This window comes from Cyphomyrmex costatus, unplaced genomic scaffold (assembly GCF_001594065.2).
Source record: "Cyphomyrmex costatus isolate MS0001 unplaced genomic scaffold, Ccosl1.0 scaffold69, whole genome shotgun sequence".
Lineage (NCBI taxonomy): Eukaryota > Metazoa > Arthropoda > Insecta > Hymenoptera > Formicidae > Cyphomyrmex > Cyphomyrmex costatus.
Window position 1 is genome coordinate 2,738,571 of NW_017280255.1, and position 22,381 is coordinate 2,760,951.

General features: G+C 29.6%; 1 protein-coding gene across 1 annotated transcript in view; it reads right to left on the reverse strand.

Moving 5' to 3' along the window:
* Positions 1–359: 359 nt before the first annotated feature.
* LOC108780252 (prolactin-releasing peptide receptor) overlaps positions 360–22,381 on the reverse strand; it is a 68,021-nt gene continuing 45,999 nt past the window's right edge. The window contains exon 3 of the mRNA XM_018547890.1: positions 360–431. The gene's annotated coding sequence lies outside the window, so the exon portion shown is untranslated. The remainder of the gene's footprint in view (positions 432–22,381) is intronic.

Sequence of the window (22,381 nt, forward strand, 5' to 3'; positions counted from 1 at the left end):
TATATATTATATATATATATTATATATATACATATATATATATTTATGATAAGGCTCAATAAGTATTAAACAACTAATATAATGAAATAAGGGCAATGAGCCAATTTTCATTAAAATCTTTAAATCAATCTAATATATTGCGAAGAATATCACGTAATTATGGCGTTTCGTCCCAACTTCCACTACTGGACTCATCAGTAAGGCATTGTAGTGGAAGCCTACCTTAGACGCCTGTTTTAGTTATTAAATCGAGCTTCTATATATGCAGATATACGCGTATCAAAGCACTTGCGAGAATCTTAGCGAATATCTATGTATATATATTTGTAATATTTATATTATTTTGAATTATAATATTACCATTTAGAAGCACGTATATTGGATAAACATCAGTCAGCTTTCGATCGCGTATGACCCGACGACTGGAATTTCTGAAAAATAAAAACATAGTTTCTATTTACAAAATTATTCTTGAAAGTAGAATATAATATTAATAGTAATAGAAGATTCAAAGGACACTCAATGAATAAGTCAAACTAGTATAATCGGACAAGACCAGTTTCGTCCTTTGACAGGATAGAGAAAGCAGAGAACCCACTGGTTACGACACATGAAATTTAGTAGTTCCTTTGACTTTGCGCAAAGCATTCTGTCTCTTTCTCAAGGTGAACGTCAAATCAAGCTACCGATCGCAATGATCGACGATCCGAGCGCAATGCATTTTCTCAGATGTTAACGTTTTAGTAGATACAGAACGACGTCAGTCAATCTGCCATAGTTTGGCTGATTCTATCATTTCACGTTCTATCTCTACAGCGTGACTAAATACACAAGACTACTGTCTACATCTCTCACAGATTATTAAATACTTTTTATTTTATTTATATCTTTCCATTTTTTTAATACCAACTTTTGAAATCTTGTTTTTACGATCTCTTATTATTTTAAATCTAGACTAGAAAAAAAATTGAAATTAAAAACTGATATAAAAACTCTATCTCCAATTTTTTAATTTTATTAGATTTTTAAAAACAATTTAATAAATCACGAAGAAATATATTAATTAATAATAATAAAATATAATCTTAAAGCTGATTAATATGATATAATTACACACAAAGTTAATATTTAAAGAAGTTTATTCTGATAAAAAATATACTATACTGAGAAGAAATGTACTGGATTTTAATAAATATTTGTGCCAATTAAATATTTCTTAAATACTAACATGTATATATGGTACAAAGAACATTAATTTAATTTAATTAATATAATTTTTTATTTAGCAAATATTCATGTTCCGTAAATAAATGCTTTATAAGTATTATTCAAACAATTATTTATTAAAATTTAGTATATTTTTCTCTCAGTGTAAAAATACAAGTTAATAGAACCGGGTCCTCTTATTTCTTTAACAAGAGAATCTATTTCATCACGCAAACATTCAATTTTTCACTTTTCAAAATTTTATGATAATATGAAAGCATATCTTTTATATATCCGATGGAATAGCTGTGTCAAAATTTAGGTACGTCAACATCAAACGGCAATGCAATATGTAAAGTTTGTTGAACGTGTTTGATTACCATTTCGAATTTATAAAGATGAGTAAATGTCTCATATCTATATCATTCATTGGTAATTATTGATCTCGAGGCCATAAGTAATTTAAAGAAATCGCTTCGTGATTATACAATGTTTAGGTAAAAATCCGCGGTAGTCCAAACATTCGTTTCAATTAATTGGATTAATGTCCGATATTTGAAGACAAAAAGATTATAACATTTTAAATCCTACAATTAGCGTCTCTTACTTGTATATCTTGTTTTGTAATTTTTTTAAATTTAACACTTCAAAATTATGTTATTCAACAACTATTGATATTTTCATAATTCAGGATAGATACGAATCTGAAATTTTCCACGTTATAATGCAGAATAACGTAATATAATATTAGAAGCAACAATATGGTTGTAATATTAATTTTAGTTTGAAAGTAAAGTTTGAAACTTGGTTAGATGTTGAACTTCATTCGGTATTTTTAGAGAGATACAGAAGATGCTTACGGTAATATCGTTCTTCGCGAATCAATCTTCTCGGTAGTTCACGACATTTCTCTTTCGTATCTTGAAAATATTGGAATCAGTATAACTGATATATCATTTACGCTCGTGCACTTTAATTTAGTTTGAAATATCCCTATATAATTGGTTAACTTCTTACAATAATTATTATTACAATAATTATTATCGATAATATTTTTCATTTACAAAAAATACTTCGTTTCTGATTTTTTACGACTCTTATACTGAATTATAGAAATAATTATTATAGATATTCTTGTTCAAACGTTGCATAAGTTATCATCATACACTTATCCGTCGCGTTTGTTATAATAATTTATTATTATATATAATATTTAGGAAACTGAATTTGAGTTTAATAAAATAATTCATCACAAATACCTATAAAGAAAAAATAATTTGTTATATCAACGTATTAATATTATTAACATTAATATACATATATACGAAAGCTGAATATATACTGAACAAATTTAGATTCTTAAAACTCAGTTCCAATTCGTAAACGTGGAAAGCATTTACAGAATCATAGAAGTTTGTTTGTGTATACTTTCAACAGATTGGTTAAATTTCCGTCAAAATACGCCAACCGTAGGGAGTTCATAGGACGCGCATGGAAAAATTTGATTGCCACGGAACTGCATCGGGTACTAAAATATGACTTCCTGGTGTGGTTGTCCGTGGTTAATTCCGTACTACTATTTCGAGAGAAGTACACGCGCACGATTCCACAGTAAAGCGGTAAAATACCGATTCCGTTAGTGCTCCGTTTTTTATGAGCAATGCCATCGATAAATTAAAGCATGCTTTTAACACACGAGAACATGATCGCACGCAATGTCGCGTTTGATTGCAATCTGAAATTAAACACTTTTCGCGAAATATGAGATACGCCAAAATACTGATAAACAAATTTTATCGGACATTGCATATATCATTCTTGTTTTTATCTAGATAATTGATGCTTATTCGAAATTAGGTCATGCATTGTTTCGATGTGTCTTCTTCTAGTTATTTTTCTGTCATTTTACATGTATGATGGCATTCGTAATTTTTTCTCCATAAGTTCAAAGTAAATCACAAAGCTTTGCGATATAGTTTAAGTATGTAATATTGCATCTAGAATCTTTCTCGTAATATACACTTTATTAAACATGCAAAATGAATTGCATTTATCATACAGTATGAATCAGAAAAATTTCATGCTGCGAAAGATGAGAGTTTCTGTATGTCTCCAGTGTGTCATAAATATTTATAAATTTTTTAGTTTCACGCTTTTATGTGTAAGACTGCTACAGCATATTAATTAGGTAGGTACACTATATGAAGCTATGTTTCGTCGGATAAAGACACTAGAACAAAGATACACCAATTTAAATAATAAGCATAAGCTAATTAAATAATAAAATCAGAATTAAATATATATCACAAGAAAATTGATTAGTATTGAGAGCTTCTATGTACATATACAACTTTAATTACATACATTTATGATAATACGTAATCAGTATTTTTGGATTTAATTTAATATTTTTCGGGCAATTTAGATTGTAATTAAATAGATTAATCAAACACAAACATCAATTAATTAAAAGATATTTCGATTAATTCATTGAAATGTATATATTCTTTTATTTTTTGATTTGTGATCGGCTTTGAATTTTTAAAATAAAATTCTGCAGATATTTACATTTATTGTTGACATATATTCCCTCGTAAATATTTTATTGGGATATATTTTATAGTTGGTTTTGATTATCCGTAACAAATATTGATTTTTTACGCGGTAATGTAAATTAAATACAAATTAAATAATATCAAACAATATAAATTGCTAAATATTTTTTAACTATATGTTTCAATATTAATCTTATCAATATTTATTTTCTATGTTTTCATGACATAAACTTTTTTATTATATTTTAGAATATCGACCCATGTTGTTATTTCCAATGATTTCTTTCTAATTAAATTTTTGTTAAGCAAAACTTTATTCAAAATTGTTTTTTTTAACTAAGGTGTTTTGCATTTTCTATGTATTATATAATACAATTAGTAAAGTAAAAAGAATAAGACACACACACACATACAATAAATAAATGATAAAACGCATACAATAGTAGGATAACGGCCAATCGGTTGAAAAGACACGATAGTGTCTAAAGAAACATCTTTTGTGACTTTCACGAAAACCGGTGCCGTAATATAAATCACCTATTCTTACCGTAATATATGAGCTCTTTATCTTGGTACTATAGCTAAAACGCCAGAATTTCGTTACCTTAGTATATCAAACCTATTATTCTTCCTTCTTACTAAGAAAATTAGGGTAAATCGCCAAAATAAATTGGTATTTTGTCGTTTATTCGACATCGATACCAAAATATAAAAGTTAAATGAAAAAAAAAAACAGTCAAATACCATATGTATCGTTATTTTAAAGGTTGACAAATTTCAGATTCATTTTGCTTTAACTGTTTTTTTTAAATCCGTATAATATAAAAGATAAATTCGTATGTACTCATGTATAGGTACTTGAAAATGTTTTTTTTTTTTTAATTTAAAATATATATTTAAAAAATTTTCCTAAAAAAAAATATAGACATATTATTAGAAAGAACTACTATGTTTAATTAATATCAAATTATTATTTGATAGGAAATAATTTTAATTATACATAATAAACTATATATGAATATCCTGACATCTTTTTAGAAAATTCACGAATTCTTGCTACCGTGCAAGTCGTACTAGAAAAAGAAAATGATCGACCTGAGTCAGACTAAATGTTATTCGAAAACCACAACTTTTATGGATCATAAAAACGATCCAAAGATTCAATAAAGAAGAGACCTTGATATTTTAATGACACGATGCGGTCGCGAGACTTCTATGAATAGCGTGAATACCGACGTTAATATGGCCGGCAATGAAGCAACAACTATATATTCTCTACACATTTTATTAATATACTCAAAGGAGTAATCACGTCATGCGTTGTTGAATCACTATATTACCTTCGCGCATGCAAATAACAGCATCCCAAAAATTAGTTATGTCGCACAATTTAAGAACGATATTAACCACTGTTTTGATTCGTTCGTAAGGTGTGTCATTAAATATATCATTTATCCTTCAAATGTAGAAGTGCTAAAGCATCTGCGGGTTATCGTATTGTCGTAATTCATTGCTAATGCCAACATTTTGTGAAACCCGCAAATCCTTTGACATCTCTGAAAAAATACCCGTAAAAGCTTTAAAAATATTATCCCCCAAATGCACCGATACAATCGTTCCTTTTTTTACTCCAATTCTTTCGCATGATTCGTGCAAAACAAACTCAGCTTGGAAATGTTCCATTTTCGTTTAGATTGTTCAAGCGTTCTCATTAATTACAGGTGACAAAGTAAAATTTGATTTAACTTTCAAACCAAAATCGAATCTTAATGTATGGAAATTAATACCATTTTATAAAAAATAACGAATCTTTATTACATTTATTTATTGTAGTATTACTGTGATACTTTTTAAATGAAATCTTAATTGCTGTAATTAAATTTAAATGATATAGTTACAATAGCGGTATCACAAATAAACGATATACTACAGTTCTGTTTGCATTAAATTAACAAGTAATATAATTTCTATTTTAACGATATTTTTTTAAATAATATTTTATGTAGATTATCTCGAAAATATTATCTTGACAATTTTTTAGAAAACATTCTAATGTGTGAACATATTCTCGTAAAAATATTTCATGACTCTGGAATGCCATTATTGTGAACACTTTTTCATCATGCACTTTTTGAATTCAGAATAGTTTTTATTATTATATTAAAATTTTTTTATAGTTTAATACATTTTTTTATCTATAAAAACATTTATTTTTTTATAGATATTTTAAAACAACATTTAAGATTGTTTAACATTAAAGTTTATTGTTTTACATTAACCTTTATCTACAATCATATTTTTATTCTTCTCGTCTGCAGTCTAGTTCTTTTCTCGTTCAGGCCAAGTTTTTTTACTGTTCTAAAAATATTCAGCTCAAGTTTTTTTTACTGCTTTGGGCTTTAAAAAATTCAATATTATTTTTCAACATTATATTTTTTAACTCAAATATTAAAAGACTAATAAAAATTGAAATTTAAGCAAATATAAAAGTAAAATTTAAGAATAAAATTCTACCTGTGCTGTGCTAAAAAAAACTTAGATTGTACGTAGACAGAAGATTAAAATGGTGTTAAGCTAAATTAGAGATTGAAATTAGATTGGAATTTAACCAATCAGAGAAAAGGAAACCAATCTCAAGTTTAGAGAACTTTGCTATGATTGGTTAAATTCTAATCCAATCTCAATTTCGATCTCTAGTCTGGTCACGGCTTTGATCCAGTTATTCTAACACTTTACCTCATGACTTATATTGCTTATAAGGTAGACATAAAGAGTGTGTAAAAAGAATTTTTAATCATGTCAGTAAATTTTTAGAGTAATAATATTGTAAAAAATGTGAATATTCCAAAGTTATTATATATAAGAATTAATGCGGCGAACATATTATTTATTTCGTTGATAAAATAAAATGTAGGACAAAGTTTCCTGTTCTCGTGAAATGCTATCGAAAGCTTTCGGCTACATGCAAGTGTTTCTCTGTGCTTTCTCGACGTGGTAAACTTGATGTCGATTGCAGTAGGTATAGTACAAGAAATATCTAACTGGAAATCTTTTTTATCGCAACTTTTTTCTACTTTAACCAAAGAACTCACAGACAGCGGAGACGATAAAACAAGATGGATAATCGCGCGGCAGCCCATTAGCGCTAGTGGCATCGTTTTGAGAGTCCGTCGTCGCCAGACAGTTTGAGTGCACGAAAGAATAGAGACCTCTTGATTCTCGAAATGCAGAATGGCGTGCCATTTGTCAATAGTAGTGAGATTCATTCACTATGGGCAGTGCGTTGAAAAGAAAAAAGCTCCGGGTTTTATTATACATGACGGAAACTCATGAGGAGATTTGAGTAAAAAGCCACAATGGCTAGTGTAAACATGTGCTCCTTTAAAACTGCGTTATCCTCGAGAGTTTTATCTCGAGGGTTGTCGTCACGTGCCAAGTATTGAGCGCATCTGTTATTAGGGCACTCCCTTATCTCGGTTCTTACCGTCCGCGCCTTATCCTTTTCCATGGCGCATATTGCGCGAATTGTTACATATATGCGCTTCCCGTACTTCGTCAAATAGAATCTCGAGCTTGTACGCCTTATATTGCGGAAAAGGGCGGTGGGCGGAAAGTTAGCGTCCGGAGTGAGCAAACTCTATAATACTGTTCTACAAATAATACCACGTCACGACTATTGTAAGAAAACATAATGCTCGATAACGCAGTGAGAAGCACAAATGATGTTTTAGGAGGGCAAACCGGGCTCCGCCCTTCTTTATTTCGGAGAGCGAAAATTTTGCTTGTGCTGAAAAAGGCTCAGACTGCAGACGGAGGAGGGTTTATATATTGCATACATAATTTTAATAAAAGAAATCTAAATCTAATTTAAAAATATAATTATGTCCAAAACAAGATACTAATTTGAATGCTTTAGATGATCCGCACGTAATTGCGGCAAAGAATTCGAAAGTAGGACAGAATTTAATTCATATTTTACAATCTTATGCATACCGCATTAAAAATGCAATAATATTTCAATGCATTCAATATTCTGCATTTGCATATATACTTTTAGTTTTTTTAATATATTTTTTGTAATGTAATATGTATGCACAATGTTAATGTGAAATTATAAATGAAAATTATGTGTGATGCAAAAGTTTTATATGATATCGAACGCATCCTTTCATCTATTATACTACCATGCCATATTAAATCGCATATGTGAGAAGTACGTTCACGTGTACATTATCTAAACATTGCGATATACGTATGATATAGTTTTACACTATGCTCGAATTGAATGTCGCAGTTTCTCGAGATAACGACATTGCAGCACAAATCGCATTTTCATAATAATAATATCTATATTGCATCTGTGTTACGTGCTGTAAATTCGATTACTTTCCGGAACGACCGAGCGGAAGAGCTTACGGAATGTATAGGAACGATAGAGTAACGTGTAAACTCTCATAGAAAATGGGCAACTTCGGTTTACACTTCGCAGTACGGTACAGGAATCAAAATTGCATTATTTCTCTATTGTTTGTTTAAAGTTGCACAGGATTCAAAATGATTAATATATAAAATTAAAAAAACCAAATATATATATATTGTATAAAATTATATATATATTTTACGAAAATTAAGTTAGATTTATATTTTTATTTAACTAAAAAATAAACTAAATTTAACCCTCCGTCTGTAATATGAATCTTTTTCAGCACAAATGGAATTTCAGTCTCAAATTTCTCCGAAATAAAAAAGAGTAAAACCGAATTCCTTTTCCTAAAATATCCTGCAACATCAATTTAATAATGTAATACAATAGATAAAAGTAATCCTGAATTTTTCATATTTTTTTAAAGTCTAGAACGATAAAAAATACTTGAACCAGACAAAAACCTACAGACGAGGGAGTAAAAATTGTAGATAGAAAATTAATATCAAGACTATCAATTTTTAAAGAGACAATAAAAATTCGAAATTAAGGAATTTTTAGGAAATATTTAAAAAAGAATCAGTGTTTTTAATATTTATAATAAATCTTTTTGTAAGAATGTCTCTAAAACACTAAGTTTGAATTTATGCTGTGATCTATCAGTATTCCTCTGTACAAATTCTTTTATGTAAATTAGAATAAATTTACGTATATATATTTGATACTAACTCTAATCCTTTTGACAGAATTTGTTTAGCCTTACTGACTTTAAATTCCTTTTCCGGCATCGACTAATGCATTTTAATGGATAGTAAACGAATGATCTGTATGCCAGAGAATGCGCTACGTGCAGAGATACATGTATGTACGCGCACGTTTTAGCGTGAGGACTTCACGCAAGCTGATTGCCAGATTTATACGATAGCGCTTCCGCAATTATCCTCCTTTCACGCGGATTGCGAAATTTCATCGGCTGGACGCGGAAGCGGCTGTTCGTTAATCGCCATGAAATTCCTTTATGTGCGGCCCTATCGCTTCCACCCTAAAGGACGGAATCACGGATGTAGATGGGACGTTGCGATGAAGTCCGTTGAAATTGCGCGCACGACGGCTGGCGCGAGATTACGAGGGGTAGTTCGGGACGATGAATCCCGTTAAATCGTCTCGTGATCCTTGGCATGGATGCTGAATAATGCCTCACGTTTGTCGCTTAACTGCGCTTAACTCATCGCAAGCATTTTGTTTGACGCGTCACGCCGTCGCGTCGAAAGTTTGTTATTTCGGCACTTCTAATCAACCGTTTTGATTTAATTCGTGACTCTTTTTACGTGAAAGCGGTCCAGACTTCAAATTTTATTTAAAGTTATATATTTGATAGATATAATTTTCGATTAAATATACATAGGTATAGATATCATATAAGACAACTTTTCACGTTAAACTATGCATCACATTTAAGCTGCTTATGTTTGGCATCTGAAGGATTAATTCTGCTTCTTAATAGCTTGTCGTTAGTAAGCAGTATTGATTGCCTTAATCTGACATGGCTCTATCCTAAAGACTTTAATCCGTAAAGATGTATAGGGAACATCTTTGATCAACGACCAGCTTCTGCTTCATTCTGATATCTTCATATTCTAATATCACTTATCAGTAGATTACACTCTAAGTCAATATACTAAAAAAATTACTAAATTTTAATAAATATTTTTTTAATAATAGTATTGACTAAACATCCATTTATAAATAAATATTTATTTAATAAAAAAATACTTTAATCAAATTAATCGATCTCGTACGAAAAAGAATATATATTTTTATTTAATAAATATTTATTAAAATTTAATAAATTTTTTTTCAGTATAAATGAATTTAGTAATAAAGTTTAATACGGGATATAATTAGTAATTGCTGAGAAATTTTTATAGATACAATTTATATGTTAACAAATTCTCGAAATAAGTTTCAATCTCTCTCAATTGATTTAAAAAATTCATCTCTCCATTCAAATATTCAATTTCGCGGAAATAAATTCTCTCCGATACTATTTCTATTCACTCATCTTTTATAGCGCAGTACCCATAAAATGTGATACGACTTAAAAACAAAACAATATCGGTATATCAATATCTTATTGAAAACCATTTCGAATAAATGTATTGCACAATCGACTTTGTCTTTCAATTCTCATTTAACGACCCTAGCTGTTTTTCCGAGAAACAGCCGGTATCTTTATTGATTCTGTCGCTATTGAGCAGGTTTGGGTTCCGTTGATTTCACAGGTTGCCGGTTGCGATATAGCTTCGCAGCGGCTTGAACATTACAAAGCGATTGATAACAGACGCACTAAATGACGGTAGCCTATTGAAAAGCTGTTGTGCGAGCCGCGCTACACTGAGACTCGAAACGTTATAAAGGAACCTCGCTTCCTCGCTCGCGCCTTCAATTACATAAGTCTCCATGATGTAACGTGTTCAAGGAGTAATCAATAATGAAAGACTCAATAGCGTATTGCGTATCGGCCGATCGAGGGTGTTAAAGAAAAAAAAAAAGGAGGTAGAATAAATGAGAAAGAGCAGAGGATTCAATCAAACAAGAATAATGTTTTCTTTGCAAAAGTATAAAATATCGATAATTAAGATAATTAGAACGCAAAGTTTATAATTCATAATTTTTACAAATTGAAAAAAGGTGAAATTATATATTCTCGTTAAAAATATAATTAGTAAATTATTATTGGTCAAAAGATATTTATGTGTAATCTTTTGAGATCATTTTTTAATATAAAAATTACTGCAAACAATATTTTATTTTTATTAATATATATATATATTTTGAATAAAGTAATATTTTTCTCCTTTTTGTAATTATTCCAAAAAGGGATAGAATACGCAAATATTTTTGTACAATAATTATGTAACGTATTAAAAACTTAATACGCGATATCGTAAATAAACAATATTTTTAACGAGAGTTTCGACTGATTATAAATTAATATCGATTTTCCGCTCTGTTCTGGTAGTTGATGTTTTCCAGTGTTAGAAGCTTAATTGCATGTTTAATCTCAATCGCGCGGCAAAAGCTAACAAACACTCCCGCAGCTTGCATGTACGTGCATACACGCAACTACACTCGTGGAAACATCGAACCCTTTGAAGCACGAAACGAGCGGGCCGGTGTCAGTAAACAGTTTAAACCTCATTTACTTTAAAATTTTATTGACGCGCGACCATCATTTGCGTATCTTTTCATCCGCGTGAAAAACATTTTTTATATCGGAAAATGAAAGACCGTCGAAATCCGTTTAATATCTCAACCGAGGTGCTCCGATACTCCGATAAATCATTTACGGTGAAACTTAGTTCTTCATCGTGATATACTCAATTACCATGAACTATCCATGAACCATTAAATACTAACTACGAATACTCCCCGCTTAATTTAAAGATGGTGCAAACGATCTCCTTTAATAGATTGGTCGGTAATATTGGAAACGAGTGTTAGGTGTTCCAGAAAAACAAGTTCCGATCTTATATAAATCTGTTATAAATGTATCCGTTAGATTCTCGCGTTCTTCTTTATATATCTTCTTTGTGAACCTATATGATTCTTTACGTACTTATGCACATTTATCATAAGTATTAAAAAGTATTGAAAAGTAGCAAAAACTAAAATAGTACCTACGTAGAACAATTTTCCTAATGTTATCCAAAGTTTTTAGATGAACTCACTACTATCGTTTATATTTCTCATTGTCAGTGTTTCTGAAAATCCTATATATTCGTTAAACTGTAACAATTACTCAAATCTTACTTCTTTTTCCTACTTTATTTACATTTATTATTATTTTTGTTTTACAGCTCTTACTTTTTTTGCAATGTATTGTGAAAAAGTAAGAGCTGTAAAATATGCACGGAAACGATTTTATTCAAATATTTAAAAATTCAGCTAAATTAAATAGATCTGAAAATAATTTTTCTTGGATTCAAATAATTACGTAGGATGTTCAACTAATTAGTAAAATGTTAAAACTTTTTAATATTAACAATAATATCATCAACTATTCATCAAATCATAATTATTTCGGTAATCTAATTTGTATTCAGAATTTCTTCTAACTTAATTTTCAGATACTCCAGCAAAATTATCTTTTTCCATATATAAGTTATAAATCGCAATTGCTGAATATTTAAATTACTAACTGTATTATTTTCATTTTTCATATATGTATATAATTAATTATGTTATCCATATTGAAAAAAAGACAGTAATTTAAAGATCATAAAATCATAAATTTTTGCTATACAATTTGAAACAGCATTCTGTTTTATGCTATATACATTCGTGTTTATTTTCGCGTGTATGTTTTTATAAATATTCTGTATATGTGTGTGTGTGTGTGTGTGTGTTTTCTATGTATATATTTTTTAAAATAATTTTTTTTTATTTTATTGTTTATATACGTGCATGTTATTATAGCATATATACATAAAACTTCCTATAATTTACGTTAGATTTTAGAATAAAATTTATTTATAATTTTATTTTAATGCAAATTTTATTATATTAAATTAAAAATATCATCTAAGATGGACTTTAGATTATAAACATCTATCACGAAATTTGTTTTATATTATAGATTTATTTTAAACATATTTAAAATTACAAAAGATTATCAATCTAAAAACTTTGGTTACATTTCTTCTTAAACTACGTTTACTAATGTTTTATTTATTGTAAAATAGACAATAGAGAGAGAGAGAGAGAGAGAGAGAGAGAGAGAGAGCGCACATTAAGAATTAATTATTTTCGAAGTCATGGTAAAAATATTTTTCAGGGATTCATTAAAATTGACATATTTATGAAGAATTGGTTTCTCATCGAATTCGGTAGTGCCAAATGTGATGACAATTAATTTTCGGTATGATTTTCTTCGTGACGGTATTCGTCGATGACCGACAAAATAAAGCGCCGAGGGCTGAGTGACTAAACCCTTAGCCACAGGGGCCGATAACCAGATGATAACCAGCTCTTACCCGTTAAATCCATTAACGCTGCCGGCGATTAATCGGTTTCCGTGGCGCCGTACTGACGGCGAGCTGCTCAAATTTGCAGTGGAGGGTCGCGATTGACCGAATCAGTCAATGTTTATACAGGCTCAGAATTCTCAGTATTCCAATCATCTATCAAACCTTCGACAGATTTCGAATCAGTTTATCTTTTGCGAAAATGTCGGGTGGAAATAGCATTAAAATTATAAATTGACGAGAATAAATTGAGAATTAGAGAAATTATGTTGTGAGCTAATTTTGCAATTTTTATTATTATTAGGTATATATTATTAAGTCCATAGAGTCTAGTTAACGAGAAAGATAATGTTAAAAGTAAAAGAATTAAAAAAAGATTGAGTTTAATTAATTTATATGTAAAAAGTATGTATGTATAATATCGCATTAGAGATAAAGCAACTATATTTAATCAATAAAAACTTATATGATATACAAATAAAAATAAACTTATATGACATTTTTATAATTAACTTTTATTTAATTAAACACGTATTCAACAAATACGTCATTTATTTCTCTCTAATATATTGATCTCTCAATTACTCTCTTATTTCTATATTATAATCTATTCATAAGTTGCTGGTATACATTAATCGGATATTACATGTAGCTCTACCTATAACCTTTCACGTTGCGCTACGGAAATTTGAGCACGTGTAAATTGTATACGCACAGCTGTAACGGATATTCATACCGATTCGAGCGTATGAGTAATACGCTCTTCGACGTCAAGCTGTAAACTCACAGTTAAGTATACGTCGAACATGCCGTACGCGACGCTACGAAATATCGCCAAGCAAGTCAACATAATAGTGCAGATCTAGTCTGCGTAACAAGCTCCATAACAAGTGACAATAATATGATATTTGTACCGTGGTACTGAACTCAACGACTGAAATATGTAAAATGATGTGTGTATGTGTATATATATATATATATATGTATATACACACATATTATTTTACATATTATATAATATAACATATTATATATATAAAATACATGTAATATATGTATATAATATAACTGAGGCAATATTACTTTGATTATAAGGCGCGTTCCCGTATCTCTATATTTTACTACAATAGTAATACCTATGTTACAACAAATGTTATAATAATATAACATTTAACCTAAAGTGTTGTAGACATTATATGGATAGATATCTACATCATCTACATAGATTGTCGTATTTTTAGTAGAATCATTTAATGAAGCACGATTGAATATTCAACGCAATAATGTGATGAATCGAATCATATTACCTGAGTATTATACACAAGGTATTATATTAGTAAAATATTGCTATATAAATTCTATTGTGAATAATATTATCGTTATCAATAAATTAATCATACATATATATAATTTTATGTATGTATATTTTATTGAAGTAAACGCGATAATTGATGTTTTTACAAAAGTAAAAATAAATTGCACATTCGTGACATTATTATACATTAATATGCATAATTTAATTAAATATAATCCAAATATTAGTTTCAATTTTATAGATACACAAATCAGAATTATATAATATTCCACATATTAATAATACATATTATAATAATATTCGTACATATAATGCAAAAAATTATGGAGCACAAAGAGAGAGAGAGAGAGAGAGAGAGGGAGGGAGAGAGAGAGTATAAAAAAGTATAAATTATACTGTGTGAGTAATAATTACAATGTTCGGATATTATTAAAATGGTATTGATTTATTAAATTAGGAGCTTTATATTTTTACGTTGCGTTGTAAATTTGTATTTATTGCCGTAAAATAATTTCCATATATTTGTATTTACGATTGTGATACAAATATCTAGTGAAAACGGCATCAATTTTTTATTACTCTAATACTTTTTGATTATTTTATAAATTTATTTATATATTTAATATTTTTAAAATGTTATTTCTACTACGTAATTTTCACATGAAATTTTTATTAGTGTATTAGTTCTTGTAAATCTCTCTATATATCTTCCATATTCTTACAAATAATTTTTATCTAATTCAAGATACATTAACTATTATCATTATTATGATATTAATATATATTAATTATTATCATAAACTTAGAGGCTCATTCTATAACTTTTAATAAGTTACACACAAAATAGGTTTTTTTTAATTTGTGCAAAAATTAAAGTTGTATTATTTGCTGCTATGAAAAACAAATAAAAAGAAAAATATTTGTTTTATATAATTTTTATAAATACATAAGATTTTAGGAATTCTTTGATTTATGGCAATCTACAATTCTAAAGTCGCAATTAATTTCAATTAATCACGTTTTCAGATCGGTAGTGAAAGTTTACGTGATGAAAAACCTACCTACTGGGAATTGATATTGCCCCAGTGATATATGGTTCAGTATGGTGCAATAAATCGTACGTTGTTAGCCTCAGAACGCTGAAGAACCCAATTTTCTTTCTTGGCTCGGTTACTACCGGAAGCTATTTGCGTGTTACACTACGTCACTGTATAAGAACTGCATCTTATACAAAGTATATCGTAAAATTTATATTAACATAATAATACAATATCTTCTTCTTTGAATTTTGAGAAAATTTTCTTGTTGCAAACATCTAATTAGACGATATTTTTGAATAAGTATTTTAATAAACTTGATAATTAAATTTCAAGATTATTTCATTTTCGGTAGAATAACGACAAAATTGCAAAGGAAGATAGGGGTTATTTTGTAGAGTGAAGTTGCATCCTAAGAAAGCGCGAAAGTAATTATCGTAGAATATAAATCGAAAAGTTAGGGTAAAATTCGCTACTTTATTGAGCAATAAATATTATAATTAAACGGACGCGAGATGGATTATCGCACGAGAAAATAGAAACCTTCTTGATCTGAATACGTAACCACGCATTGTTCCCGCAGATAATGTTAATTATTATTATTCGCTATTTGTGTGTTATTTTATAAATTTTTATCTCAAGAGTGTGTTTCGTTCCTTATTAAAAGTGGCACTAATAAATGTAATAAATAAAATAATAAAGAAAGTAAAGAGGGAAAAATGAGAAAAGGAGAGAGATTGAAAGGGATATTCTATCTTAAGACGATGAAGTTCTTGCCTAATTGTAATTCCTTGTAATCTTCTTAAGAAGTTAAGTGATAAGATAGTAGTCAGAATATATTTGTCAGATGATGATAGATTAAATCATGAGTATTATAGTAATTTATAAAAGTCATTTATTGGTTCGGTGCATCATATATTTTTTATCATTTTGAACGTTAATTTTTTTAGAATTATTTAAAAGAATATATAAAGTCTTATATAATATATAAAACTCTTTCAAAATATGGTTCTATTAAAAAAATAATAATTTCATAAAATAAGCATAATCCCACACACAGGTTCTTATTCGTGATAAATTATTATAACGTATAATTTATTAATATTAATAAATTATACGTTATAATAATTTATCACGAATAAGAACCTGTGTGTGGGATTATGCTTATTTTATGAAATTATTGAATTTTTTAATAAGTTTCAAAGATAATCATATTTAAGGTGTTCACAAAAAAATATTCATATTTAAGTGAACGATCAGATTTAGTTGATTTAGTTAGTCAAAGTACGCAGCTCTCGAAAATTTGTTCACTTAGAGAATTCTAAAAATATTGGTGTTTTAACATTTTAGCTAAAACAAATTAATTCTAATACGCTATAAAAAATAAAATGTTAATTTTAACTCAAAGACGTTGAATGAATTTTCTGAGATATGCAAAAATGTTAACATTAACACAAAAATACGATTAAAAGTACGATTTTCGTGTCTGTACATCGTAAAAAATAAAATGTTAATTTTAACATTTTTTAATATCTCGGAAAATCCACTCAACGTCTTCAAGTTAAAAAATTAACATTATCTGGAGACACGGTAGTGTCTCGGCGCTAAGCCAAGCGCGCGACACTGCCGTTATTTTTTACAATGTACAGGCACGAAAATCGTATTATTAAAATTAAAATCATTAATTTTATACGAATTTAGATATCGAGACTTGAATATCTTCCTCATATTTTTCTTATTTTCATTAAATAAATCATAAGCGAATAGTTAAAACCAATCGATAATGCCAGAATGTTTGGCACGTTTTACACCTCTATCACGTATCTTTCATTCAATTCAGCTCTTTCGTCGTCACGTAGATATATAAAAAATGACGTCATCATGTTTCTTTTAGTGACGACTGTTGAATTTCTATGTCAGAGAGAGAGAGAGAGAGAGAGAGAGAGAGAGAGACACTTACTCTTTTCTTATGATAAATTCTATTATACATGCATAATTACTTATTTTAAATTATATTGTTTGTAGATAATAATTGATCTTAAAAATTCTATGTAATATTAGAGTTTTTATAAATGAGAGAGATTAACTCCGTAAAATATAAATAAAAACAAATAAATAAAATTCAAATGAAATTTTCTAAATAAAATTTGGAGCGTTGACGTTGTTACAATTCCAATTTTAATGTAATGCATGTAATTATGCTTTCATATACGAGTATATGTATATACTAAAATTATATATTTCTCTCTCTTCTACTACAGTTTCAAGGAATATTAATTGACCTAATTATTCCTTCTATGTCATAGCAATTTGTCTTAGGCTAATTCTACAATGTGCTTTTTGTTTCTTGTTTCTTGTTGTCTGTCTCTTGTTTTCTTGATCAAAAAGGCAAGAGACAAACAGAGACAAACAGCAAAAAACAGGGAACAAAAAGCACATTGTAGAATTAACCTTACATTCTCGACAATCGTTGCCGTTAATTTACATGGACGAGCCTGTCCCCTTATTTTGCCTTCGAAGAAAACATCGTAAGGGCGTTTGATGGTCTTTACCATACGATGCCATATTTCAGTGTATTATACAAGAAAAATGTTTTCCGCGAAAATGAGAGACTAAGACTAATTCTACAATGTGCTTTTTGTTTTCTGTTTTTTGCTCTTTGTTTCTGTTTGTCTCTTGTCTTTTTGATCAAAAAGCCAAAAGGCAAGAGACAAACAGAGACAAACAGCAAAAAACAGGGAACAAAAAGCACATTGTAGAATTAACCTTACATTCTCGACAATCGTTGCCGTTAATTTACATGGACGAGCCTGTCCCCTTATTTTGCCTTCGAAGAAAACATCGTAAGGGCGTTTGATAGTCTTTACCGTACGATGTCGTATTTCAGCGTATTATACAAGAAAAATGTTTTCCGCGAAAATGAGAGACTAATTCTACAATGTGCTTTTTGTTTTCTGTTTTTTGCTCTTTGTTTCTGTTTGTCTCTTGGCTTTTTGATCAAAAAGGCAAGAGACAAACAGAAATAAACAGCAAAAAACAGGAAACAAAAAGCACATTGTAGAATTAGCCTAAGTGATGTAGAAGCTAAGTAGTCTCCAGGAAGTAAGATATAAGGAAACTCCACTCCGTAAAATAAAAGTGGACCCATTTTAGGTTTCGAGTTCAGCTTCCGATTCTGATGAGTGCGAGTAAGAGAAATGATCATTTCTCTTACTCGCACTCATTATGCGCAGCACTACTAAATTTCACGAGCGCTGCGAGTGTCGAGAATCGGAAACGGAACTCGAAACCTAAAATGGGTTCATGTCTTGTAGACTGGCGAGACCGAGTGGAGTCTCCTTATATCTTCCTTCATGGTAGTCTCATTAAACGAAGTATACTGAAGTAATGGCAAATCGCTATGTAAAGCATTTGTGAAAGCAGCTCATCAAATCGAATCGTTCTGCAGTAGATTTGCCAGTGGCACCATTGCGGTATTGGTCAAATCGATTTTAGTAGAATTACTAAGGACATTGGCTGTGCTAATCCTATAGAGCTATCAATGGTGTATTGGTCACATTGAAGTTCTCTGTGGTTTCTGGTACTCTCCAAACATGACTGCAACTGTTAAATTCTGTACAAGTCTTAGCTAGAATTTATCCTTCGATAGGACAATGTTAAACTGTTACTGTGTGATCGAACAATTATCAAAACGTCTTAACTATTATATGAAGTTATTTTATTCAAATTTTATATGATATATATATTGAAGTAAAAAAAATGCTGTCTTTAGATTTAATTTTGAAAATGTGTCGTGACTTTTTGTTTCACACTTTTAAATAATATTTTTACATTACATACCATTATTGTAAATTGCTAAAAGTAACAGCAAGCTTGTATTTACCTTTTTACAGCGTATTCATTTGCATTTATATGAAGTCACGTTTAGGAAAATTAACTGTATACTATATCACTCTTTTTAATATCTCGAGTTATTTTTTCATGTTGCTCTACGAAGCTATATCAATTTCTCTCACATTATCATATTTATCATATTAGTCTGAGCACAAAACATCAACATGTCGTTATTCAATGTTTTGTAACAACGCAGTATTATTAAATAATTCACAATAACATATCAATCAAATTATATTATAAATTATTGTGTTTCGCGAAATTAAAGGCCTTTTCCACCAATTTCTGGTTAAATTAATCGATTGATCAACTCGCTGAAGTGTCAACAGCAATTTAATGTATTAGAACATCTTCTCTCTCTTCTGAGACAAACTGTGTTTAATTCTCACGTTGGCTCTTAATCCTGATGATTGAGTTAACATTAGCATTAATCGAAGTTGAAAGTGACTCTAAATATCACTCACATATTTCCTGCGAATAATATCAATAGATAAAAAATCTATCAAATACGTTCGTACAAACAATAGCAGTCACAGACATTTTTGGCATTCTATGAAAGACTGCGTTCGCAGTCACTCATAACATAATACACATAACAATACAAAACATAAAAATACAAAAGCCATGTCATGGCCATTATGTCCTTTAGCAAATGCGTCTATTTTAATAGATATCAATCACAATATAAAATATATCAGTTCAATTATTCTCCATTTAACCTTTTCATGAAAAATATCATAGCGACGTTAATTTTAGTGCCGTAAATATTTAAGAATTACTTTTTAAATTCTCTCGTAAGAAACAGTAGGTATCTGGTCATTGTATTTCATTGCTGTTGGTTTATACAAATGTGTTTGAAAATCTGCTTCATTATACAAACGATAACGAGAGCGATGAGAATAGCATTGAAGACAGGTGTAATTATTCCCGAGTTTCAATATGTATGCGCTACAAAGACTTTCCTTGATATTTCGCGTAATTAAATTCCGGCGCACGAATTCCGCTAGAGGTTGACTGTTTCCAAGCACAATCGCAATATACGTTTCTTGTGTAATATTCATTAAGACATATTCAAAAATATTATTTTGAATTAAAAAGGAAAGAGAAAGAGAGAGACAGAAAGAACAGTAAAGCATAGACAGAATGGAAAAATCTTAAACATCATAAAACTACAAGAAAAGTTATTTTGTTTCGTTTCTGAAATATTTTTATATTTTGTATTATCTTTCATCCCACGTACATATAACGAGGTTGAATTTCGAAAGTCGGCGAGCAGGTACTCGAAATTCTAAGAATTTCCATTCACATTTATTGGCGCGTTCGAGACAAATCCTGTTACGTTTTCTCAGTCGAGCAAAGAAGCTGTGAACGTCGAATAAAATATTGGAATAAAATTATAGACACCTCGCTAAAAAGTTAACTAAAGCCAATTTAAAAATTACATTTCTTCAAATCGAGAAGATCAAATATCGCAAAAAGTGTCAGTTTCAACTGTTGTCATACCTGACTAAATTTCTCTGATATTGATGAATGAGAGAGATCGCTAGTCCGATGACGCACGCTTTTGTGTCTTTGAAGTAACTGTGACGCTTCATCAGTGAGGGAAAAACGTCAAAGATACGTCAAAGTCAGCAATTTATCTAAAACGTTCGTACAAACAATAGCAGTCACAGACATTTTTGGCATTCTATGAAAGACTGCGTTCGCAGTCACTCATAACATAATACACATAACAATACAAAACATAAAAATACAAAAGCCATGTCATGGCCATTATGTCCTTTAGCAAATGCGTCTATTTTAATAGATATCAATCACAATATAAAATATATCAGTTCAATTATTCTCCATTTAACCTTTTCATGAAAAATATCATAGCGACGTTAATTTTAGTGCCGTAAATATTTAAGAATTACTTTTTAAATTCTCTCGTAAGAAACAGTAGGTATCTGGTCATTGTATTTCATTGCTGTTGGTTTATACAAATGTGTTTGAAAATCTGCTTCATTATACAAACGATAACGAGAGCGATGAGAATAGCATTGAAGACAGGTGTAATTATTCCCGAGTTTCAATATGTATGCGCTACAAAGACTTTCCTTGATATTTCGCGTAATTAAATTCCGGCGCACGAATTCCGCTAGAGGTTGACTGTTTCCAAGCACAATCGCAATATACGTTTCTTGTGTAATATTCATTAAGACATATTCAAAAATATTATTTTGAATTAAAAAGGAAAGAGAAAGAGAGAGACAGAAAGAACAGTAAAGCATAGACAGAATGGAAAAATCTTAAACATCATAAAACTACAAGAAAAGTTATTTTGTTTCGTTTCTGAAATATTTTTATATTTTGTATTATCTTTCATCCCACGTACATATAACGAGGTTGAATTTCGAAAGTCGGCGAGCAGGTACTCGAAATTCTAAGAATTTCCATTCACATTTATTGGCGCGTTCGAGACAAATCCTGTTACGTTTTCTCAGTCGAGCAAAGAAGCTGTGAACGTCGAATAAAATATTGGAATAAAATTATAGACACCTCGCTAAAAAGTTAACTAAAGCCAATTTAAAAATTACATTTCTTCAAATCGAGAAGATCAAATATCGCAAAAAGTGTCAGTTTCAACTGTTGTCATACCTGACTAAATTTCTCTGATATTGATGAATGAGAGAGATCGCTAGTCCGATGACGCACGCTTTTGTGTCTTTGAAGTAACTGTGACGCTTCATCAGTGAGGGAAAAACGTCAAAGATACGTCAAAGTCAGCAATTTATCTAACATCTCTGTTTTTCGACATTTTAACTTTTTTATTTGCTCTTTGGCTTATAACAAGTTTTGGGGTTGTTTTTTAAAGATTTTTTTATATAACCAATATTACGTTTTTCATGTTTCACAAATATATATGTATGAATATTTTTACG